General features: G+C 43.9%; 1 protein-coding gene across 1 annotated transcript in view; it reads right to left on the bottom strand.

Moving 5' to 3' along the window:
* The window catches only part of LOC126354035 (A disintegrin and metalloproteinase with thrombospondin motifs 7-like), a 423933-nt gene that overhangs the window by 194372 nt on the left and 206477 nt on the right, over window positions 1–23084 (bottom strand). The window lies entirely within an intron of this gene.

Here is a 23084-nt window from a genome sequence, read left to right as displayed (position 1 = left end):
TTTGTTTAAGCTAAATGCCAGGGTAGTTCCTTTGTAATTGCGACGGCCGACTTCCTTTCTCCAATCCGAGCCTCTGCTGTGGCTGTAATGACAGCAACCCCGACGATACTTTAAACCTTAAGCTTTCTTCTGCACATGTGTATGTAAGACGTATCAACTACAGTAAAACAAAGAATCTTGCACAGAAGTCTTACGAGAATAATTAAAAATATTTACATAACATTTTTTTCGAATTTATTACAAAAAATAAAGTGGTATCATCCCTTAACACTGTCAGTATTTCAGTGTCCTTGGTCCATCGTTGCACTACCTGCCTAGCGGTTGAGCAGTAAGCTATGTATGTACCGCGTGATTCACCTCTTCGTTGGAGGTGAGTCGACGGCCTATTAAACCACCATCAAGTCGACGAAACTAATAGAAATGCGAAGGTCACGACTGTTCGCAGGATGCCCCAACGCCTCGGAATGCGAATTCGTATTGTGAAGGGTTTGAGCGGTGTGGGCGACAGTATGTGGACGCGCCTTGTCGTGAAAAACAGTCAGCAGAACTTTTTCTACGAAGGAATGACTCTTAAATTCCTGTTTGGCAGGAGATTCGAGACTTTTTCATTCCATGCTTGGGTGTTTTCTCCCTGGTTTAAAGTGATGAACCAATGTTTCGTCTCTAGTGATGGTCCTTTAAAAAACATTTGATTAGCATGACGGTCCAGTAGCTGCTGGCCGAATGTCAAACGATTGCGTTTGTGCTCTTCATTGAGTTGCTTTGGGACACCTTGCACAGATTTTTCAAAAGGCGAGCTTGTTCTTATGGATAATACCACATGCGCAGCGATGACTACTGTGAATATGGTTCGTCACTTCACCGACGGTTAGAAGTCAGTTACGCGAAATCTGGCCTCAGAGTTGGTCGGCGTTGGGATCCGTGGAGAATGTGACTGGCCGAACTGGTCGTTAATCGCAGTTCCCGTTCGTTTTGGCGCTTCTGAATTATTCAAAACGCTGGTAAACACTTCGCCAGGCAGAACATACCTCACATATTGTGCCGAAGTTCTATGTGAATTTAGGCTCCGGGTATACTTCCAGATTAAAAAAAAGGGTTACAGAATGCTGTTCTTCATTTGCTCATGCTGAGAGTGGTGCAGCCAGTACGCAAAGCGAACTGATGTGGCAACGCTGAAACCTGCCACGAGCGACTGAGGAGAACGGTACCGTCTAGCGGCTGGCAAATGCTCCGAGGAGTATAGCAAACCAAAAAATGATCAGAACCAAAGTGATTTTGCTGTAGAGCGGATTTTTACATCCATTGACTGACCGAGGAAGGAAACGTGTAGTGCGAGTGCGCTGCCAAGAGTAGTGCTCGTGTTTAGCAGCTGGGATCAGATGGGTTTCACCATCTTGTTTGCTCTCATTAATAGGAGAGAGGCTGATAATAATCGAATGAGGAATCCAGTGAGGGGCCTTTTAAGTACTCATGAACACGTTTTTCCAGAAGACTTTTACATTTTTTTAACTGCTGACGTTTATCACATAGACGCGTTCTGCTTCCTTTCTTGTTACACCTTACATACAGCTAGATTGGCTAAGAAAACCAAAGTGCCTTAACAACGACAGCATTTTATGAAATGACGCGAATTACTACTGCGCTGACTCCAGTGCAAGCCGCCCGCGTCGTAATGTTGACGGCCTCTTGGTACATTGTTGTGGCACTACAGTTATTTTTAACTTAATGCTACACTACCTCAACTTTTATTTTAACAGTCTACTTACGAATAAGATAGTGGTTACACAATTATTTGGATATCAGTGTACAGTATACTCTAAGACAAAAACAAATTGAGCAAGACAATAGCGCGTTGGTGCGTCTCTGGCTCTTATGCAAGCGTTATTCGGGTTGGTATTTGATGACAGAGTTGTCGGTCCTCCTGAGAGATATCGTCCAAATTAAGTCCGATTGGGGCGTTAGGGTGTCAAATCCGAAACTGGTTAGAGGGCCCTGCCTGTGATGCTTCAAACGTACTTAATTGCGGAGAGATACCAGGTATGGGTTGGCAAGCACGAAGCCAAGCAATAGAAACTCCCTCCGTGTGCAGGCAGATATTATCTTGCTGAAATGTAAGCCCCGGATAGCTCGCCATGAAGGGCAACAAAACGGGGCATAGAATATCGTCGACGTATCGCTGCGCCGTAGAGGTGCCGTGGACGACAACCAAGTGGATCCACATATGAAATGAAATGGCACCCCAGACCATCTGATCGATTCTAAACTTCTCTCCACGTCTTTGCCAACATCTTTTCCATCACTGCATCTACAGCAGATCGTATTAATACCACAAGAGTTTGCATATCAGGAAATGGTGAGCCCTGCACTTCATCAATAACGTAACCTCATAAAAAAATGAAGGGCGTTTGTGTCTGGTGAACATGATTGGGTTGGTGATTACTGATGAAACAACTGGTTTTCAGTTATATCGTGTTTTTTTTGTTTTGTATGTCAGTATAGCTTGACTATTAAAAGCGCTGAAAATACTGGGATCTGAACTTACTATTTTCGGTTTTCTATTCCTATGACTTCCTGTAATAAACATAGAAAGCGAACAATGATTGAAAAATTTTGACTCTCTCAGTTTCAAGATACGTAGAATCAAATTATTACATTAAATAGGCGAATAAAAGAAAAATTAGTCTGCTAACTATTCTCTGCTTTCTCGAAAAGTGGTATGTGATTGAATACTACAAAAAACCATCAGTGCCGGCCTCGGTGGTCTAGCGGTTCTAGGCGCGCAGTCCGGAACCGCGCGACTGCTACGGTCGCAGGTTCGAATCCTGCCTCGGGCATGGATGTGTGTGATGTCCTTAGGTTAGTTAGGTTTAAGTAGTTCTAAGTTCTAGGGGACTGATGACCAGAGTAGTTAAGTCCCATAGTGCTTAGAGCCATTTGAACCATTTTTTGAAACCATCAGTATTCCTGCTACTGATTTTAATTTGTTGAACAACTGCTCAAAAATCGTTACCAGAGATCATACCACCATTAGGGCATTACGAATATAGGGTGAAAACATAGATTGAAGAAGTATAGTTCTCGTATTAATTTCTGCGTTTTCAAGGGCTACAGGCAGATAAAGGCGTATTGTGAAGACATAGGCAGCAGATTAGCTGCTTTCTATTTTTACTGTATACTATGAACGAATTATTCTTACCTCATACAAATTGCAGACTAAGTTTTAATCTTTTAAAGCAATTGTAGCATTGTACTTCATTGATCAATTCGTACAGATATTTCCAGACTAGCGTTGGCGGCATTCTGGCATTCTACAGTACAATGGATGTCAGGCGACAATACCGAGAAACCAGAGTAGACAGAAAGCGATGGAAAGGGGGGGGGGGGGGGGTGCAGGTCCTTCACACTGCCAGTACACGTGTACCTAAAGCCACTCTGCACGGCAACAGAGACATTACTGTCCCAGCAATGTTGTATCAATTCTTACGCCATGTTATTAAAATAGCACTGAGCGCTTTTCCCATTTTCGATAATAACTATATGTGTAAAATCAATGCAGATCTTACGAATAAAAATTCCTCCTTTCTTTTTAAAAAAAGAAGGTTTATTTAAAAATGGAAAATTTTAGCACTGCTCCAATAGCTAATTGAGTTTTCTTTTTTTTACTCGATTATTAGTACAAAAGAAAAAAAACTCCTGTTATAAGCGACACCAAACAAATACTGAAAAATATCAGTTATTCAGAAATAAAATAACGGTATTGGTTTTAACCGATAGGCTTTTCCCATCCCTAGAACGTGGGCTGCTTCTACCCACGCATCTGTCCAGGAAGAAACCATCCAACAATTGGCGAAAAAATAACCACCAGTATGGCCGTGCACCATATTGTTGAAACACTATCCATTGCTGAAATTCCGGTAACTGAGCTGTCAGCGCACATTTCTGAAAGGGCACCCATAAAAAGTTTATGAGTGAAGCTACCATTTGCAGCAAGCAGCGTAGCTATAGCAAGCGTAGTTCCTTAGAAGCAAATTTCTGTAATCAGTGAAGTGTGTTCACCCTGTATTTTAACACTACAAAGCTCGAGGTTTCAGTATTGTTCTGATGTAATCGAAGCTAACTGGTAACAGCAACCTCCGAAGAGGACACCATCTGCAGAGAATACCGCCGATGGCTGTATAAGCAGGCGTGACGCGACGCCGGGTGGAAGCGGCAGAAGCCTTTCAAACGTTCCCGAGGGAACGCGTGCAACAGGGGAGTAACGGTTCAGCGGACACACGCTAAATACTCCTCGACAAGTAACGCCGCTGTGAAAAGGTTACGTGACTATGAAAATCTTCACTAACTGCTATTACCGAGCTATATAGCGAGACCTTCGAAGGGAAATAAGCGTCTGTTTTGGCAGTAAGGTGTCTTCTGCTGCAGAGAGAGGCAGCAATCAAAACAGAGATGCGCGCTGTGGCTGCTGTGGTGGTAAGTGAAAGCAATGTTACGGGCAGCACGTACGTCTGCGGCGGGCGATCGGTCGAGACCCGTAACCGGGACATTACATGCACCGCCTGGCCGCGTAATTCCGAATCGTGCGTCACTGCACCTTGACGTTCCGTGACTGACGTGACGTGACCCGTAGTACGGGGTTGAGAGAGCTCTCCAAGGCACTATTTCCGCTCAGCGCAGGGAAGCGACTTCATACGCAGGCCAGATCTCTGTCTTCCCATAGACCTTTCCGGCTCAGGGCACACGTTAAATCTGCCTTCTGTGCATGGCATACTATTTATTCGCGACTTAAAAACTGGAATGCGCAGTATTGGCATTACACAATAATATCCCGACGGAAACAATCTCAATACCGAAAAATAATTAATGTAGAGAAAGAAAATTCCGGGAATACATTTGTCTAGGTATGTATTTAAGTGATGCAATTTTGTTTCGGTCGTTGTATTTGTTTGGGCTAACTTCAGCTACGCAATGCAAAAACGAAATTAAAAATATATACTGAAACAATCCACATGACGACTGTTGGGAGAGACACCCTAATATCTATAGGGTGTTACAAAAAGGTACGGCCAAACTTTCAGCAAACATTCCTCACACAAAGAAAGAAAATAAGTTATGTGGACAAGTGTCCGGAAACGCTTACTTTCCATGTTAGAGCTCATTTCATTACTTCTCTTCAAATCATATTAATCATGGAATGGAAACACACAGCAACAGAACGTACCAGCGCGACTTCAAACACTTTGTTACAGGAAATGTTCAAAATGTCCTCCGTTAGCGAGTATACATGCATCCACCCTCCGTCGCATGGAATCCCTGATGCGCTGATGCAGCTCTGGAGAATGGCGTATTGTATCACAGACGTTCGCAATACGAGCACGAAGAGTCTCTACATTTGGTACCGGGGTTGCGTAGACAAGAGCTTTCAAATGCCCCCATAAATGAAAGACGAGAGGGTTGAGGTCAGGAGAGCGTGGAAGCCATGGAATTGATCCACGTCTAACAATCCATCGGTCACCGAATCTGTTGTTAAGAAGCGTACGAACAGTTCGACTGAAATGTGCATGAGCTCCATCGTGCGTGAACCACATGTTGTGTCGTACTTGTAAAGGCACATGTTCTAGCAGCACAAGTAGAATATCCCGTATGAAATCATGATAACGTGCTCCATTGAGCGTAGGTGGAAGAACATGGGGCCCAATCAAGACATCACCAACAATGCCTGCCAAACGTTCACAGAAAATCTGTTTTGATGACGTGATTGCACAACTGCAACATTACCTTCCTTCAATTGGGCCAACTGGCGGTGAATCGAGGAATTACAATACATACTGACGAAACTAAAATGAGCTCTAACATGGAAATTAAGCGTTTCCGGACACATGTCCACATAATATCTTTTATTTATTTGTGTGTGACGAATGTTTCCTGAAGGTTTGGCCGTACCTCTTTGTAATACCCTGTATACGAAGAATACAATTTTATTGAATTACGCAAAATAGGTATGGAAAATAAATCTCTTATTAAATTACACGCAAAGAATAAAAGTGTAAGAATGTAAAGGTCAAAACAACTCACAACTATGTTATGTGGCCAAAACAAATGTTGAATGTGATGAACAGATGAAAGGGAGGGAGGGGGGGAGCAGAAAGGAGGAATAAGGATATAGAATGTGGGTAGGGAGCAGTTATGCCGTTCACAGCAGCCACATATCTTATAGTGAGAAAAATAGTAAATGCAGAAACAATTAGAATATGTATACAGCTACATGCTGGCCATTTACAGGCTTCCAACTGACTAATTATTTCTGGTCAATAATTTCACTGTCATGGAGAAGAGTTATTAAGAAGAAACAATTATAATTTATGTCTGGAAACACTTCCGCTGTCTGTTAGATATTTTATGTGAATGAACATGTTGTTAAACAGTTTTATAGCTTAGTATTTCACTCGTTTCTGCCACAAAGTTAGATCCACTGCAGGCAACTGGCAGATCATGACTGACTAAATGTACTGCGTATATAAACAGTTGCCTGCAAGGTGTACGTGTTAACTCCGCATATAATTCTAATTCTTTCTTTTGCGCGATGAATACTTTTTTCCTAAGTGAAGAGTAGTCCAAGACAATTGTCCCGTAGTACACCAGTGAATGAAAATATGCTAAATTTAACAACTTACTATTTCTGTGCCGCCAAGTAGAGAATTATTCTTACAGCAAAAGTAGCTTAACTAAAATGTCTTATGGCAGGTCAGTTAAATTGTTTTTCCACTTTAATTTCACGTCAATGTGCACACTGCACACTTAATAAGTGTGAACTTTCTACCCGGTCTCTTTTTTGATAAACTACATTCGTCCGCAGCTCGTGGTCTTGCGGTAGCGTTCTCGCTTCCCACGCCCGGATTCCCGGGTTCGATTCCCGGCGTGGTCAGGGACTTTCTCTGCCTGGTGATGACTGGGTGTTGCGTGATGTGCTTAGGTTAGTTCTGTTTAAGTAGTTCTAAGTTCTAGGGGACTGATGACCATAGATGTTAAGTCCCATAGTGCTCAGAACCATTTGAAACTACATTCATATTAGTCTGGAGAGGGGGGAGGGGGGTGACAGTAGAAAATTAGATGCGCTGTCTTTTTTTAAAGGTTGAAGCTAGTCCATTTGTGCACGATTAGCTACTAGCTATAACAAAACACAATTTACAACTTTCCCTGTGGCTGCTTCTTTGACGAGCATGACAATAACGCTTGTACCATTTTGCCTCCTCATTCAAATACAATATTAGAGTATTAATACGGAAGAAAAACAGCGTCGGGCGCACGCTGGAACCATGCGGAAAGCCCATTGTGATTTGACCCCATGAAGATGATATTGTGTCCCTGTAGAGGGTGCATTGTGTACCGGAATCATTACACCCCCTCTTCCCCAGTCTCCGCCAATTTTTTATTCACGGATGGGCTCATAATATACGGAATGAAAGTGTTAGTAGTCGTGTATAACGACCAAATTTTTCTGATTCTCTCCTAAGGTCACGACCCGATTACAAGTAGGAGAAAAATATGTTTGTTGACTAGTGATGGAACAACGGCTATCGGTATTTTGGGAGTAGAACTGTGTGTGATGCATAGCGCTTGTAGCGTTCCCGACTGTAGGTTGTTGAGCATTAGTATGGCGCTCTCGCGCAGCTCTTTGAATATTCTGTACCTCTTTCTAAGAGTCCCAGACTGACGAAGAATACTTACGAATAGGTGGTAAGGCCGTTATACATAGGATCTCCTTCGTGAGTGAGTTATACTTTCCTAGGGTTCCTCCGCTATGTCTCAGTCTCACGTCTGCATTTCCCATGACTTCAACTACTAGGTCGGGACTTAACTTCGTAGAGTTTTTGTTTTACATGTTAGTATTATAGTTGCTGTGGATTTATTTATCGATAGTCATTTTTTATTTGTAGTTCGCTGTTGCTATGCGAGTTTACGTATTGTCTGCTCGTCATATAGAGATAGTGGAGCTGTGGACGTTAGAAAATGGAGTGCAAAGTGGAGAAATCGGAACATTTCAGATACATACAAAATAACAATAACAATATTCAATTATATAGTGGGACATAGTGAAGTAACCACATCCGTTTATTGTAGTGGTAACGAGCTGCTGTGCACTACTATGTTGACTTGCTGATATTTTCATAGTGATGCCCAATAGTTGGCAGCGCTTGCGCAGGATGAAAAGGATAAACATTCACAAATGTGTACCTCAGGTTTCGATTTGCAAAAAAATACTTTTGTTGTACTTACGACACAGTAAAATTTATTGCACACAATAGTAGTTAGACGATTTGAAAGAGCTATACAGCAATTGGGTTGGGAAGTCATTCTGTACCCAACTTATTCACCAGATCTTGAACCGTCAGATTTTCACCATTTCCGTCCTGGTAACTTCCTTTCCGGATGAAAGTGCCCTCCGAACATAGCTCGACGATTTCTTCGCCTCAAAACTACCTGATTTCTACATTGGAGGAATGAAAGTTACCCAGGGTTGGTAGACTGTTGTAAACTGTGAAGGAGACTATGTTATTGATGACTAAAACCTGTGTTACGTGTATCTGTTGCGTTTGTTAAACTTATGGAAAAACGGTGCGAAATTTTACACCAACACAATATGCAGTCTTCCCACCTCAAATCACATCTGACACATTCCCAAGGACCTAGACTAACTCCGGCAAATAGCAGCCAGTGGTGGACTGTAACTAAAGCTGTCCGTTTCCTCTGTTTACGCGCGTTACATTTTCTTACTTTGAGACTGAGTAACCAGTCTTTGCATCAAGAACTAACCATCTGCCAGTATATCTGCATTTTGTATAAGTTTTCTAATCATGGACTCTGCGGGTAAGCAGCTGTGTTATCTTCTCATTGCCTTAGAATGCAAAAACGTTGTGTTGTGGTCTTCAGTCCGAAGACTGACTTGATGCAAATCTGCACGCTACTCTATCCTGTGTAAACCTCTTCATACCTGCTCAGCTCCTGAACCTGCATCCACTTAAAACTCCTCACCCTACTCCAACATTCGTCTGTCCCTACAATTTTTACCATTCCACCCCCTACTGAACTCCACGACCAAAGTGAGCATTCCTGAATGGCTGATTATGTGTCCTATCGGCTGATCCTTTCTCTTAGTCGAGGTGTTCATTTATCCCCAGTTCGATTCTGTACTTCTGCAGTAGTTATTCGATCTACCCATCTAATCTTCAGAATACTTTTTTACCACCACTTTTCAAAACCTTCTATCCTCTTCTTGTCTCTGCTGTTAACCATGGATGTTCCACTTTCGTACCACAGTACATCTCACACAAATACCTTCAGAAAATATTTTTTAACATTTATGTAAATACACTACTGGCCATTAAAATTGCTACATCACGAAGATGACGTGCTACAGATGCGACATTTAACCGACAGGAAGAAGATGCTGTGAAATGCAAATGATAAGCTTTTCAGAGCATTCACACAAGGTTGGTGCCGGTGGCGATACCTACAGCGCGCTCAAATGAAGAAAGTTTCCAACCGATTTCTCATACACAAACAGCAGTTGCCCCGCGTTGCCTGGTGAAACGTTGTTGTGATGCCTCGTGCAAGGAGGAGAAATGTGTACCATCACGTTTCCGACTTTGATAAAGGTCGGATTGCAGTCTATCGCGACTGCAGTTTATCGTATCGCGACACTGCTGCTCGCGTTGGTCGAGACCCAACGACTGTTAGCACAATATGGAATCGGTGGGTTCAGGAGGGTAATATGGAACGCCGTGCTGGATCCCAACGGCCTCGTATCACTAGCAGTCGAGATGACAGGCATCTTATCCGCATGGCTGTAACGGATCGTGTAGCCACGTCTCGATCCCTGAGTCAACAGATGGGGACGTTTGTAAGACAACAACCATCTGCATGAACAGTTCGACGACGTTTGCAGCAGCATGGGCTATCAGCACGGAGACCATGGTTGCGGTTACCCTCGACGCTGCATCACAGACAGGAGCGCCTGCGATGGTGTACTCAACGACGAACCTGGGTGCACGAATCACAAAACATCATTTTTTCGGATGAATCCAGGTTCTGTTTACAGCATCATGGTGGTCGCATCCGTGTTTGGCGACATCGCGGTGAACGCACATTGGAAGCGTGTATTCGTCATCGGCATACTGGCGTATCATCCGGCGTGATGGTATGGAGTGCCATTGGTTACACGTCTCGGTCACCTCTTGTTCGCAATGACCGTACTTTGAACGTTGGACGTTACGTTTCAGATGTGTTACGACCCGTGGCTCTACCCTTCATTCGATCCCTGCGAAACCCTACATTTCAGCAGGATAATGCACGACCGCATGTTGCACGTCATGTACGGGCCTTTCTGGATACAGAAAATGTTCGGCTTCTGGCCTGGCCAGCACCTTCTCCAGATCTCTCACCAATTGGAAACGTCCGGTCAATGGTGACCGAGCAACTGGCTCGTCACAATACGCCTGTCACTACTCTTGATGAACTGTGGTATCGTGTTGGAGCTGCATGGGCAGCTGTTCCTGTACACGCCATCCAAGCTCCGTTTGACTCAATGGGCAGGCTTATCAAGGCTGTTATTACGGGCAGAGGTGGATGTTCTGTGTACTGATTTCTCAGGATCTATGGACTCCAATTGCGTGAAAATGTATTCACATGTCAGTTCTAGTATAATATAGTTGTCCGATGAATACCCGTTTATCATCTGCATTTCTTCTTGGTGTAGCAATTTTAATGGCCAGTAGTGTACTAGCGGTTCCCGGCATGCGTTTCAATGACACAGAGAGGAAAAAAATGTTTTATAAACTATTTATTGAAGCGCTTTTAGACATATAATATTTTTGGTTTTTCCGCCTGATGAGCACATGAATAAGTCAGACGGTTTCCCGACGCTTGAGCAAGCCACATACAGTTGTCCATGGTAGCAGCATGGATTGATTTTTCAAATTTAGTCCACACTCTTGTAGTGATCGTCCCCGCATCTTGTTGCAGGTTATTGGAAATGAGAGACACGGGAAACTGTAAGAGTTTTAACACGAATGGTTGGTAGGGGCGAGGGGATCAAACAGCGAGGTCATCGGTCCCATCGGATTACAGAAGGATGAGGAAGAAAGTCGGCTGTAGCCTTTCAAAAGAACCATCCGGGCATTCGCCTGAGGCAATTTAGGGAACTCACAAAAAACATAAAAAACATAAATCAGAATGGCCATACGCGGGATTAAACCGTTGTCCTCCCGAATGTTAGTCCAGTGTGCTAATCACTGCGCCACCTCGCTCGGTAACTCGAATGGCATATCTGTCGGAGTCACTGGGATGCGTGGTAACAGTACATCTTCTCCTTTAAAATTTCCTTTTGTTTTTGTAGCTTAGATGATGTTATTCGTCATCCCTTTGCATTGAAAGTCTGGTACCCTTGCAAAGCTGTGCTGGACTGGACTGATAGTTCTGAGAAGAATGAAACGCACGCCAATTTTTAGTATCGACACGTGCTGCAGCATGCCCGGCAACTCAAGTGAATCAGGAATTCAGTCGGATAATTTATAACTTCGTCTTGATTCATTAGACTTAGAGTATCGAAGGAGTTATAAGTTGTCGACTGCCCTGCTGTTCTGTTGATGGTGCTGATCGCCGATTTTAGCTGCTATTACAGCACGTATGCTGAGCCACTGGTGACTCCCATAGTTGTGTACGAGATTTGGGAAAACTTTGTGTATCGATCCGTCCCTGGCTGCTGTGATTTAACAAAAGTTTGGTAGCAATGTGATACCGTTGCCATTTTCTCATTTTCAGTTTCCAACAATTGTTTTGCGAAACACTCAGCGGATGTACCGTTTTGTACTTGTACACACATATTGGTTTTTAAAGTCAATTTCTGTAGATATCACCACAACACTGGCGCATTACGTTAATCAGCGGGTTAGGAATAGTTCTTAGTAGCATTTCTCGGACAATTCTTGGCCAATTGATTTGAAATTTTGACAAAACATTGCATTGCAATACCCCCGTGGTTGTGCTGGGAATAACTTTAGTAATAAAGAATGGATAAAACAAAACGTCCTGTCTGACGCGGTATTTTCGCAGCCATCTCTATATTTATGACGTCAAATCTCCTCCACTGTGTGGCGTACACCGATATAAATTTGCTATCACATTCCGTGACAAATGTGGATACTGTATAAAAAATATACTGCGAATAGAGTATGTAGCAGTGAAGTAATAAAGTAAAACCTCTACATGTACATCTACATGATTACTCTGCAATTCACATTTAAGTGCTTGGCAGAAGGTTCATCGAACCACAATCATTCTATCTCTCTACTATTCCACTCCCGAACAGAGCGCGGGAAAAACGAACACCTAAACCTTTCTGTTCGAGATCTGATTTCTCTTATTTTATTTTGATGATCATTCCTACCTATGTAGGTTGGGTTCAATAAAATATTTTCGCATTCGGAAGAGAAAGTTGGTGACTGAAATTTCGGAAATAGATCTCGCAGCGACGAAAAACGTCTTTGCTTTAATGACTTCCATCCCAACTCGCGTATCATATCTGCCACACTCTCTCCCCTATAACGCGATAATACAAAACGAGCTGCCCTTCTTTGCACCCTCTCGATGTCCTCCGTCAATCCCACCTGGTAAGGATCCCACACCGCGCAGCAATATTCTAACAGAGGACGAACGAGTGTAGTGTAAGCTGTCTCTTTAGTGGACTTGTTGCATCTTCTAAGTGTCCTGCCAATGAAACGCAACCTTTGGCTCGCCTTCCCGACAATATTATCTATGTGGTCCTTCCAACTGAAGTTGTTCGTAATTTTAACACCCAGGTACTTAGTTGAATTGACAGCCTTGAGAATTGTACTATTTATCGAGTAATCGAATTCCAACGGATTTCTTTTGTAACTCAAGTGGATCATCTCACACTTTTCGTTATTTAACGTCAACTGCCACCTGCCACACCATACAGGAATCTGTTCTAAATCGCTTTGCAACTGATACTGGTCTTCAGATGACCTTACTAGACGGTAAATTACAGCATCATCTGCGAACAACCTAAGAGAACTGCTCAGATTGTCACCCAGGTCATTTATATAGATCAGGAACAGAAGAGGTCCCAGGACGCTTCCCTGGGGAACACCTGATATCACTTCAGTTTTACTCGATGATTTACCATCTATTACTACGAACTGCGACCTTCCTGACAGGAAATCACGAATCCAGTCGCACAACTGAGACGATACCCTATAGGCCCGCAGCTTGATTAGAAGTCACTTGTGAGGAACGGTGTCAAAAGATTTCCGGAAATCTAGAAATACGGAATCAACTTGAGATGCCCTGTCGATAACGGCCATTACTTCGTGCGAATAAAGAGCTAGCTGCGTTGCACAAGAACGATGTTTCCTGAAACCATGCTGATTATGTATCAATAGATCGTTCCCCTTGAGGTGATTCATAATGTTTGAATACAGTATATGCTCCAAAGGCCTACTGCAAACCGACGTCAATGATATAGGTCTGTAGTTAGATGGATTACTCCTACTACCCTTCTTAAACACTGGTGTGACCTGCACAATTTTCCAATCTGTAGGTACAGATCTATCGGTGAGCGAGCGGTTGTATATGAGTGCTAAGTAGGGAGCTATAGTATCAGCGTAATCTGAAAGGAACCTAATCGCTATACAATCTGGACCTGAAGACTTGCCCGTATCAAGCGATTTGAGTTGCTTTGGAAACTCTAAGGTATCTACTTCTAAGAAACTCATGCTAGCAGCTGTTCGTGTTTCAAATTATTGAATATTCCATTCGTCTTCCCTGGTGAAGGAATTTCGGAAAACTGCGTTCAATAACTCCGCTTTAGCGGCACAGTCGCCGACAACAGTACCATCGGCACTGCGCAGCGAAGGTATTGACTGCGTCTTGCCGCTTGTGTACTTTACACACGACCAGAATTTCTTCGGATTTTCTACCAAATTTCGAGATAATGTTTCGTTGTGGAACCTATTAAAGGCATCTCGCATTGAAGTCCGTGCCAAATTTCGCGCGTCTGTAAATTTTAGACAATCTTCGGGATTTCGCGTTCTTCTGAACTTCGCATGCTTCTTCTGTTGCCTCTGCAACAGCGTTCGGACCTGTTCTGCGTACTATGGGGGGTCAGTTCCATCTCTTACCAATTTATGAGGTATGAATCTCTCAATTGCTGTTGCTACTATATCTCTGAATTTGAGCCACATCTCGTCTACATTTGCATAGTCAGTTCGGCAGGAATGGAAATTCTCTCTTAGGAAAGCTTCTAGCGACATTTTACCCGCTTTTTTAAATAAAATTATTTTGCGTTTCTTTCTGATGGATTTGGAAGAAATGGTATTGAGCCTAGATACAACGACTTTGTGATCACTAATCCCTGTATCAGTCATGATGCTCTCTATTAGCTCTGGATTGTTTGTGGCTAAGAGGTCAATCTCGGAAGATGTTTTCTGCCTACCACCAGTTTTGAACAAGTATTTTTGCCAACATATCGAGGGAAGGTTGAAGTCCACACCATCTACACTCCTGGAAATGGAAAAAAGAACACATTGACACCGGTGTGTCAGACCCACCATACTTGCTCCGGACACTGCGAGAGTGCTGTACAATCAATGATCACACGCACGGCACAGCGGACACACCAGGAACCGCGGTGTTGGCCGTCGAATGGCGCTAGCTGCGCAGCATCTGTGCACCGCCGCCGTCAGTGTCAGCCAGTTTGCCGTGGCATACGGACCTCCATCGCAGTCTTTAACACTGGTAGCATGCCGCGACAGCGTGGACGTGAACCGTATGTGCAGTTGACGGACTTTGAGCGAGGGCATATAGTGGGCATGCGGGAGGCCGGGTGGACGTACCGCCGAATTGCTCAACACGTGGGGCATGAGGTCTCCACAGTACATCGATGTTGTCGACAGTGGTTGGCGGAAGGTGCACGTGCCCGTCGACCTGGGACCGGACCGCAGCGACGCACGGATGCACGCCAAGACCGTAGGATCCTACGCAGTGCCGTAGGGGACCGCACCGCCACTTCCCAGCAAATTAGGGACACTGTTGCTCCTGGGGTATCGGCGAGGACCATTCGCAACCGTCTCCATGAAGCTGGGCTACGGTCCCGCACACCGTTAGGCCGTCTTCCGCTCACGCCCCAACATCGTGCAGCCCGCCTCCAGTGGTGTCGCGACAGGCGTGAATGGAGGAACGAATGGAGACGTGTCGTCTTCAGCGATGAGAGTCGCTTCTGCCCTGGTGCCAATGATGGTCGTATGCGTATTTGGCGCCGTGCAGGTGAGCGCCACAATCAGGACTGCATATGACCGAGGCACACAGGGCCAACACCTGGCATCATGGTGTGGGGAGCGATCTCCTACACTGGCCGTACACCTCTAGTGATCGTCGAGGGGACACTGAATAGGGCACGGTACATCCAAACCGTCATCGAACCCATCGTTCTACCATTCCTAGACCGGCAAGGGAACTTGCTGTTCCAACAGGACAATGCACGTCCGCATGTATCCCGTGCCACCCAACGTGCTCTAGAAGTTGTAAGTCAACTACCCTGGCCAGCAAGATCTCCGGATCTGTCCCCCATTGAGCATGTTTGGGACTGGATGAAGCGTCGTCTCACGCGGTCTGCACGTCCAGCACGAACGCTGGTCCAACTGAGCCGCCAGGTGAAAAATGGCATGGCAAGCCGTTCCACAGGACTACATCCAGCATCTCTACGATGGTCTGAATGGGAGAATAGCAGCCTGCATTGCTGCGAAAGGTGGATATACACTGTACTAGTGCCGACATTGTGCATGCTCTGTTGCCTGTGTCTATGTGCCTGTGGTTCTGTCAGTGTGATCATGTGATGTATCTGACCCCAGGAATGTGTCAATAAAGTTTCCCCTTCCTGGGACAATGAATTCACGGTGTTCTTATTTCAATTTACAGGAGTGTATAGCCGTATGAGTGGGGTATTTATTTGTTACGAGACTCAAATTTTCTCTGAACTGTTCAGCAACTATATCATCGGAGTCTGGGGGTCGGTAGAAGGAGCCAATTATTAACTTAGTTCGGCTGTTAAGTATAACCTCCACCCATAGCAATTCGCACGGAGTATCTACTTCGACTTCACTACAAGATAAACCACTACTGACAGACACAAACACTCCACCACCAATTCTGCCTAATCTATCGTTCCTGAACACCGTCTGAGACTTCGTAAAAATTTCTGCAGAACTTATTTCAGGCTTTAGCCAGCTTTCTGTACCCATAACGATTTCAGCTTCTGTGCTTTCTATGAGCGCTTGTAGCTCAGGGGCTTTCCCAGCACAACTACAATAATTTACAACTACAATTCCGACTGTTCCTTGATCCAAGCACGTCCTGTGTTTGCGATGCACGTCATGCCTGATGCGACAGTTTTACGGCATGTACATCGAAAACGCAGTAACCGGTAACCTTTCTCCTTTCATCATTTTCGTAAACGTTTGGAATTATAGATTTTGTAAAGTTTGCTGCCAGTTGCTAAGTGCTCTCTCTCTCAAATAGAGGATGCATTAATGTGGGTATTTTCGTGCTGTGGCATCTCACTTTTTGTGACTTAATATCTCCTGAATTATGTGGGTTTTTTTGGAGAGAGGGGGGGGGGTTTCAAGAACCTTCGCGGGCGTACGGAGGACCGTTCCATCACAATCGAATGAATGGTTTAGAAACGCATACAGGACGAACATACAAAGAAACATTAATTTTTATTTATAGAGATAAGATGCAACACTATTTCTATCTTTGAGAAACACTTCTCTTGCTATCGTCAGTCTGCATTTAATAATCTCTCTGCTTTGGCCATTCTCGAAATTCGCGACTCAAATAGCATAATTCATGAACTGCTCTTACACGGAATTCCTTCACTGCGCGGTCTCAAAAGCCCGACGATGTTTACGGCATTCGACGCCCCATACGTTGTCCACCATGCAACTGCAATAGTGGCCTCTAATAGCAACACGGGGCGGAACTGGAGGTATCCAATGGTGAGCACAGCATGGGGCTACACAGCCTGGTTGAACTGCTTAGTAACTTGCTATGGTGGTAGTGGTTACGAGTGGATACCTAGCTGAACGTCCTGTAATTCCCAAGAAATTAGCTTGCAATCTTGATCATGCGAACCTTTCTAAACACTGCGATGCGCCATTTTTCATTCGATGTTCATGGTGCAAGTTAATGGCTTGTTTTGAACATTTCTTGAATGTCGACGAAGTCCATTTTTTGAAGTGTAATGCAGGCATCCCATAGAATGCTGATCCCTGCACCTCCCGAACACTCATTTTTTGTCGCCTTCCTGATGCACATGGTGAGTCATTAGCAGCTGATTTTTTTCGTGTCGTAATTGTTAACACAACACTTTCTAATGAACCTTACCGAAGATTGAACTTACGATCTCACACTCAAATTGTTCCTTGTTAGCGTCTCATTTTCTAATCTAATTTCTTCAACATTACCCGATTTAATTCGCTTAATTGCCATTACCGTCTTTTTTTTTAAAAAAAATTCGTTAATTTTTTCTTTCCGTCTCTTATCAATACACTTTTGCTTCTACTCAACTGATCTTCCAAGTCCTCTGCCGCCACCAAAAAAGTAACAATCATCTACAAACCCTTACGTATTGGTCGACTCTTTACAACGGAAGACTGGCGTCTGCACAAGTTGTAAGTAACAGTATGGTCCCTGTATTTTGTCCCTGCTGAAGTCAGTATAGTCAAAAGCTTTGCCTAAATCTACAAATGCATAAATATAGGTTTGTCTGTCTTCGGCCTCTCTTCTAAGATATGCCGTGCGCTCAGTACTGGCTTGCGTGTTTTCCTAAATTTTTCCGAAATCCAAACTGTTCTTCCCCGAGGTCGGCTTCTACCAGTTTTTTCATTCTTCTGTAAATAATTTGCGACAGTATCGTTGCTGAATGCAAGACAACTGCAGCCGCTTTATTTCCCGAGGACATGCAGCTCTACGTTATGGTTTAATGATGATGGCATCATCGTGGATAAAATATTGCGCAGGTAAACTAGTCCGCTATTCGCATTCCCGGTAAGGGGTACTCGGAGGAATGTAATTCTCAGGAAAAAAAAATTATTTAGATCCTAGGGAGGAACAGCCACCAGAAAACTGTTCCATTGGTACTCGAGGAACGAATACGAGAGAGACAAAATACCCTTAGACTGTAAGTTAATTGTAACAGTTCCAGTTCCATAGAAGGCAGGAGCTGGTGAATATCACAAAACCATATGTATAATAAGTTTTATATTATAATTATTTATTGTAATGTTCACAGAATTACACAATGATATGTGACACCTCTGTCGCTTCAGTAAGCAACAGAGCTACAATTTTAAAAGAAAACTTAGACGATTTTTTTAAACTAAGGATGAATTAACTGAATCCGAAACATTTGAAAGTCACCTTGCTTCCACAGAATCCGGGGCGAAACATGGCGGCAGCTCTAACATAATGCCAAGGACGTGTGTTCCTCTCTTGAGATCGCACTCAGAATCTCGGAGAAGGCTGTCTATTGTCTTAAGGTCTCTGGCGGTATCTGAGGATCTGGTTTTCTGCATGAAATTTCGGTGAATGAGCGGGACATGGAAGCGTATGCGGCAGCCTATTGTTCGGCGCGACCTACTGGACTGTCGACGGCCGCCCGCGATACGGGTACCCGCTGTCACAACGGTCCAGAAGCGCCTAGAATGCGCCAAATGTCAGGGTCGCCGCGCCGAAGTGCATGCGTCGGAATTCAATCGCCGTGTCCCGCAGCTGTCACCTCTTGTTCTCTATGAAGTGGGCGGCTTTACGCCGAGGAACGGTACAGTCACAGAGCTCTTGGCGGACAACGAATGCGTTTGCTGGTGGCGTAATCGGGCTTGTCGTTAACGTTGCCAAGGGCAGGTAATACGTGTGCTATCAAAATAATGGCGACATGTATACAGATGCTTTGGTAGAAATATGATTTGTCAGATCGTGACACTTTACAATGAGGAGGCAAAAGTCATGGGATAGCGATATGCACATATAGAAGTGGTGGTAGTATTGCGTACTATGATGTATCATGAAGCGTAACTTGCTGTGACAGTGCGAGAGAGAGAGAGAGACAAAGATATTGCTCATCACTTTGTCGCGGTCAGCGCTCACATAATTATTCTTAGGATATAGAGCTTTTGTTCTTGTTAAGAGTAATTTCACAAGAAGAGAGCCATTCTTGTGATGTAAAAATCGACGCCATTGCGAGTTTTTGATTCACATTGTAAAATGTATGTGTATATGGAAGGAAATCAGTTAATAGAACAATAAAATATTGTTCATTTCAAGAAGGTATTCTACAACCAGCTAATACTTCTATTGTGATTTAATAATAAACACCAGCTTGAGAACTGTTCCGACGGGACCGTTCAGTTCTAGTGAAGTAGATCGATGCTTTCTTCGGAAAAGAAGTCACTTCATGGAACATTCAAATCCACAATTGTACCTGGACATTTCTCAGAACTGAAAGCAATCTGATTGCTATGCAACAGAGCCTCGAAGAATATTTCTCCGTACTTTGGTTACCACTTTCAGCTCAACACGGTATCTGCAGCAGCTGGAGCAGATTTCTACAACAGCGGAAACGTGTAATCGCTATCAGTTTCACACATCGCCCTATGTACGCTGTATATATTTACCCACAACAGTGAACATACGCCGGCCGCGGTGGCCGAGCGGTTCTAGGCGCTTCAGTCCAGAACTACGCGGCTGCTACGGTCGCAGGTTCGAATCCTGCCTCGGGCATGGATGTGTGTGATGTCCTTAGGTTAGTTAGGTTTAATTAGTTCTAAGTTATAGGGGACAGATGACCTCAGATGTTAAGTCTCGTAGTGCTTAGAGCCATTTGAACCATTTTTTGAGTGAACATACAATTACTCACACACATAGAAAGACAATACAAGGTGGTGTGGGAAACATTTCAGTATAAAGGTCCTGTAGAGCTAAACGGTAATTAGCCTAGTAGTAGTAGCAAACAATTTTTTTTTCAAAGGAGCCCTTATAGTACATAGGGTATAAAAGGGCAGTTCATTGGCGCAGCTGTCATTTGTACTCAGGTGATTCATCTGTAAAGGTTTCCCATGTGGTTATGGGAATTAACAGACTTTGATCGCGGAATAGTAGTTGGAGCTAGACGCACTTCGGAAATCGTTAGGCGATTCAACATTCCGAGACCCACAGTGAAGAGTGTACCGAGAATACCAAATTTCAGGCATTACCTTTCACCTACAACTCAGAGGCCAACGGCCTTCACTTAACGATCGAGAGCAGTGGCGTTTGCGTATAGTTGTCAGTCCCTACAGACAAGCGACACTGCGTGCAATAACGGCAGAAATCAATGTGGGACGTATGACGAACGTATGCGTTAGGACACTGCGGCAAAATGTGTTTTTAAAAGGCTATGGCAGCAGACGACCGACGCGACATCGCCTGCAGCGCCTCTCTTTGGCCGTGATGATGTCTGGTGGACGCTAGACGACTGGAAAACCGATTTCAGTTGGTGAGAGCTGATGGTAGTGTTCGAGTGTGGCAGACTGCACGAATCTGTGGACCCAAGTTGTCAACAAGCAAATTGGTGGTGGCTGCATAATTGTGTGGACTGTATTTACATGGTATCGACCGGATCCTCTCGTCCAACTTAACTGATCATTGACTGGAAATGGTTGTGTGTGACTACTTTGAGATCATTTGCAGCCATTCATGGACTTCATGTTGGTATGGAATTTGTTTGGATGTTACAGTTGTTTTCGTTCGGTTGGAAGAACATCCTGGAGATTCCAGCGAATCATTTGGCTACCCAGAGCGGTCGTCAAGAATCCCCTCCTACATTTCTGGGACATTATCGAGAGATCAGTTCGTGCACAAAATGCTGCACCAGCAACACTTTCGCAATTACGGACGGCTGTAGAAGCAGCGTGGCTCAATATTTCTGGAGTGGACTTCCGGCGACTTGTTGAGTCCATGCCACGTCGAGTTGCTGCACTACGCCGGGCAAAAGCAGGTCCGACACGATGTTAGGAGGGTACTCAGTGTATCATGCACAGTTTGGTGTTCTAGTGAGAAAGACAGTGTTTTTTAGTTTAACTATCGTTAAGAGTGATAATGTTTCAATTATCACGATGCTAGACGAGACAAATCAAAATGGCGCACATCGTCTCTACTTTATCAACAGTCTGCGCCACTTTGTTTCGCTCGTCTATTGGCGTCCTATGGTACTTTGGAGCAGACCATTGATAACGTGGAAACGATATGCACCATTTTGTTTCGTCTCGTCTACCGTCGTACTACAGTACTGCACAGCAGGGTTTCAAAGTGTTCTGGGACTTTAGACAAACATACCTACAAACAAAAAAACAGACAGAAAATTCATTACAGATATTTGTTTTTTTTTTTTCGAGGTGATATTTAAAGCTTTATTACCATCCCTGCTACACAGTGCATACACAGGGCGATTCAGCTGCCTCTATGTATGGATTTTATGCAACCTGCAGCACGTACAAATAACAAGCACAAGATTTTCGTATTATCGCGCTTACTAAGTGCAAAATATAATCCCTGAAGAGAAAAAGGAACAGAACTTTTCGTAGGAAATTTAATGTAGTCATATTCCGTACTGGGATACGTTTCCGCTAGAGGCCATAGTTTTCAAATTATTCAAGAAAAAAGGCATTAGTCGACAACTGTGGCCTCTAGTGAAAACGTATCGCAGTACAAGATGTAGCCACGTTAAATTTCCTGCAGCTGAATCGCTCTATATAAGGATGTTTGTAAATTAATGTAAAAAAGAAATCGAAGGGGGTTTACAGAGAGAACGGTAGATGGAAAATGTAAATGTCGTATATTATTGTTGGGTGGGATATCCCACGGAGTGGCTTTAACCACCCGTCGGAAAGAGTGTTATTCCTCTGCACGAATTGGCCCCTTTCCTTGCTGGTATCGTAGAGTTCTGTCGTATGTGTGTTTTTAGAGAGTAGATGAGTGCAATGGATGCATTATAATGGTTCGTCGGTGATGACCATTAGTACATGAATTTTATTCCTCTTATGAAGATAGGAGAATGAATAAAGAATATTGCTGAGGAGCAAGACGCATTCACAAATATGAGAAACTGTCTTGTGCTAATTTGTTATAAAATAGTTATAGAAAGAGAATTTGTAATGACGCTATGCAGCATTGAGAATCACTGTGAGACACAAAAATACCCGACCAGGACTGAATGTGTGACGACAGCAGTGCGTCAGTCCTCCAGCAGTCATGGAGCGCTGCGTAAGTTGGGAGGTGGGGGGGGGGGGGGGGGGGGGGGGGTAGTGCGGGTTGCCCACATCAGGGGCAGGTATGCACTCAGGGGCTAACTTTTTGTTCTCCTTTGATTGACAAGCATGAAATCTGATTTCGCAGGACAGAGCGCATAAAGTTGCGGAAATGGGCCAAATCAGTTGGTGCTAGTTGCACAAACATACAAACTTTATTGCTAAAAACACTTAATCACAAATGCCCTAGTAATAATTCAGAAACAAGCTGAAGGCCAGAACACAAGTTATTGAAATTGCGTTAACGAATACACACAGATGAAGGTCATAGTTACAAAATAGGAGAACTGAGGGCTTAAGGCCTGGATATTAAGAACTCCTGTAAGGATATTTTAAAAGGTTTTTAGACAAATTTTTAATTTAGTAGGCTGAAGGTCAAATCTTAAAATACTTCACATAAGGTTCAGCTGAAGGCCATATACTGAACATAGAACAGACAAAATTAATACACGGCTGAAGGGCTGGCACAGTACTTTAGACTAAAGAAAATCACAATCACAAACAACAGAACAGTGGTGCTCAGAAGTGTTCCAAGGGTCGGCCTGGGGAGGACACTCTAACAACAGTTTAGCTGAGACAGGCAGCCAAGCGTAACATTAAATAATCGGGTGGCAGCACGACCTACGGGCGGCTGACGGACCAACCAACAACCTAATCAACTCCCATTGC

Source organism: Schistocerca gregaria, chromosome 3 (assembly GCF_023897955.1).
Source record: "Schistocerca gregaria isolate iqSchGreg1 chromosome 3, iqSchGreg1.2, whole genome shotgun sequence".
Lineage (NCBI taxonomy): Eukaryota > Metazoa > Arthropoda > Insecta > Orthoptera > Acrididae > Schistocerca > Schistocerca gregaria.
The sequence above is the reverse complement of the archived record's forward strand: the minus strand, read 5'-3'. Positions and strand labels throughout refer to the sequence as shown.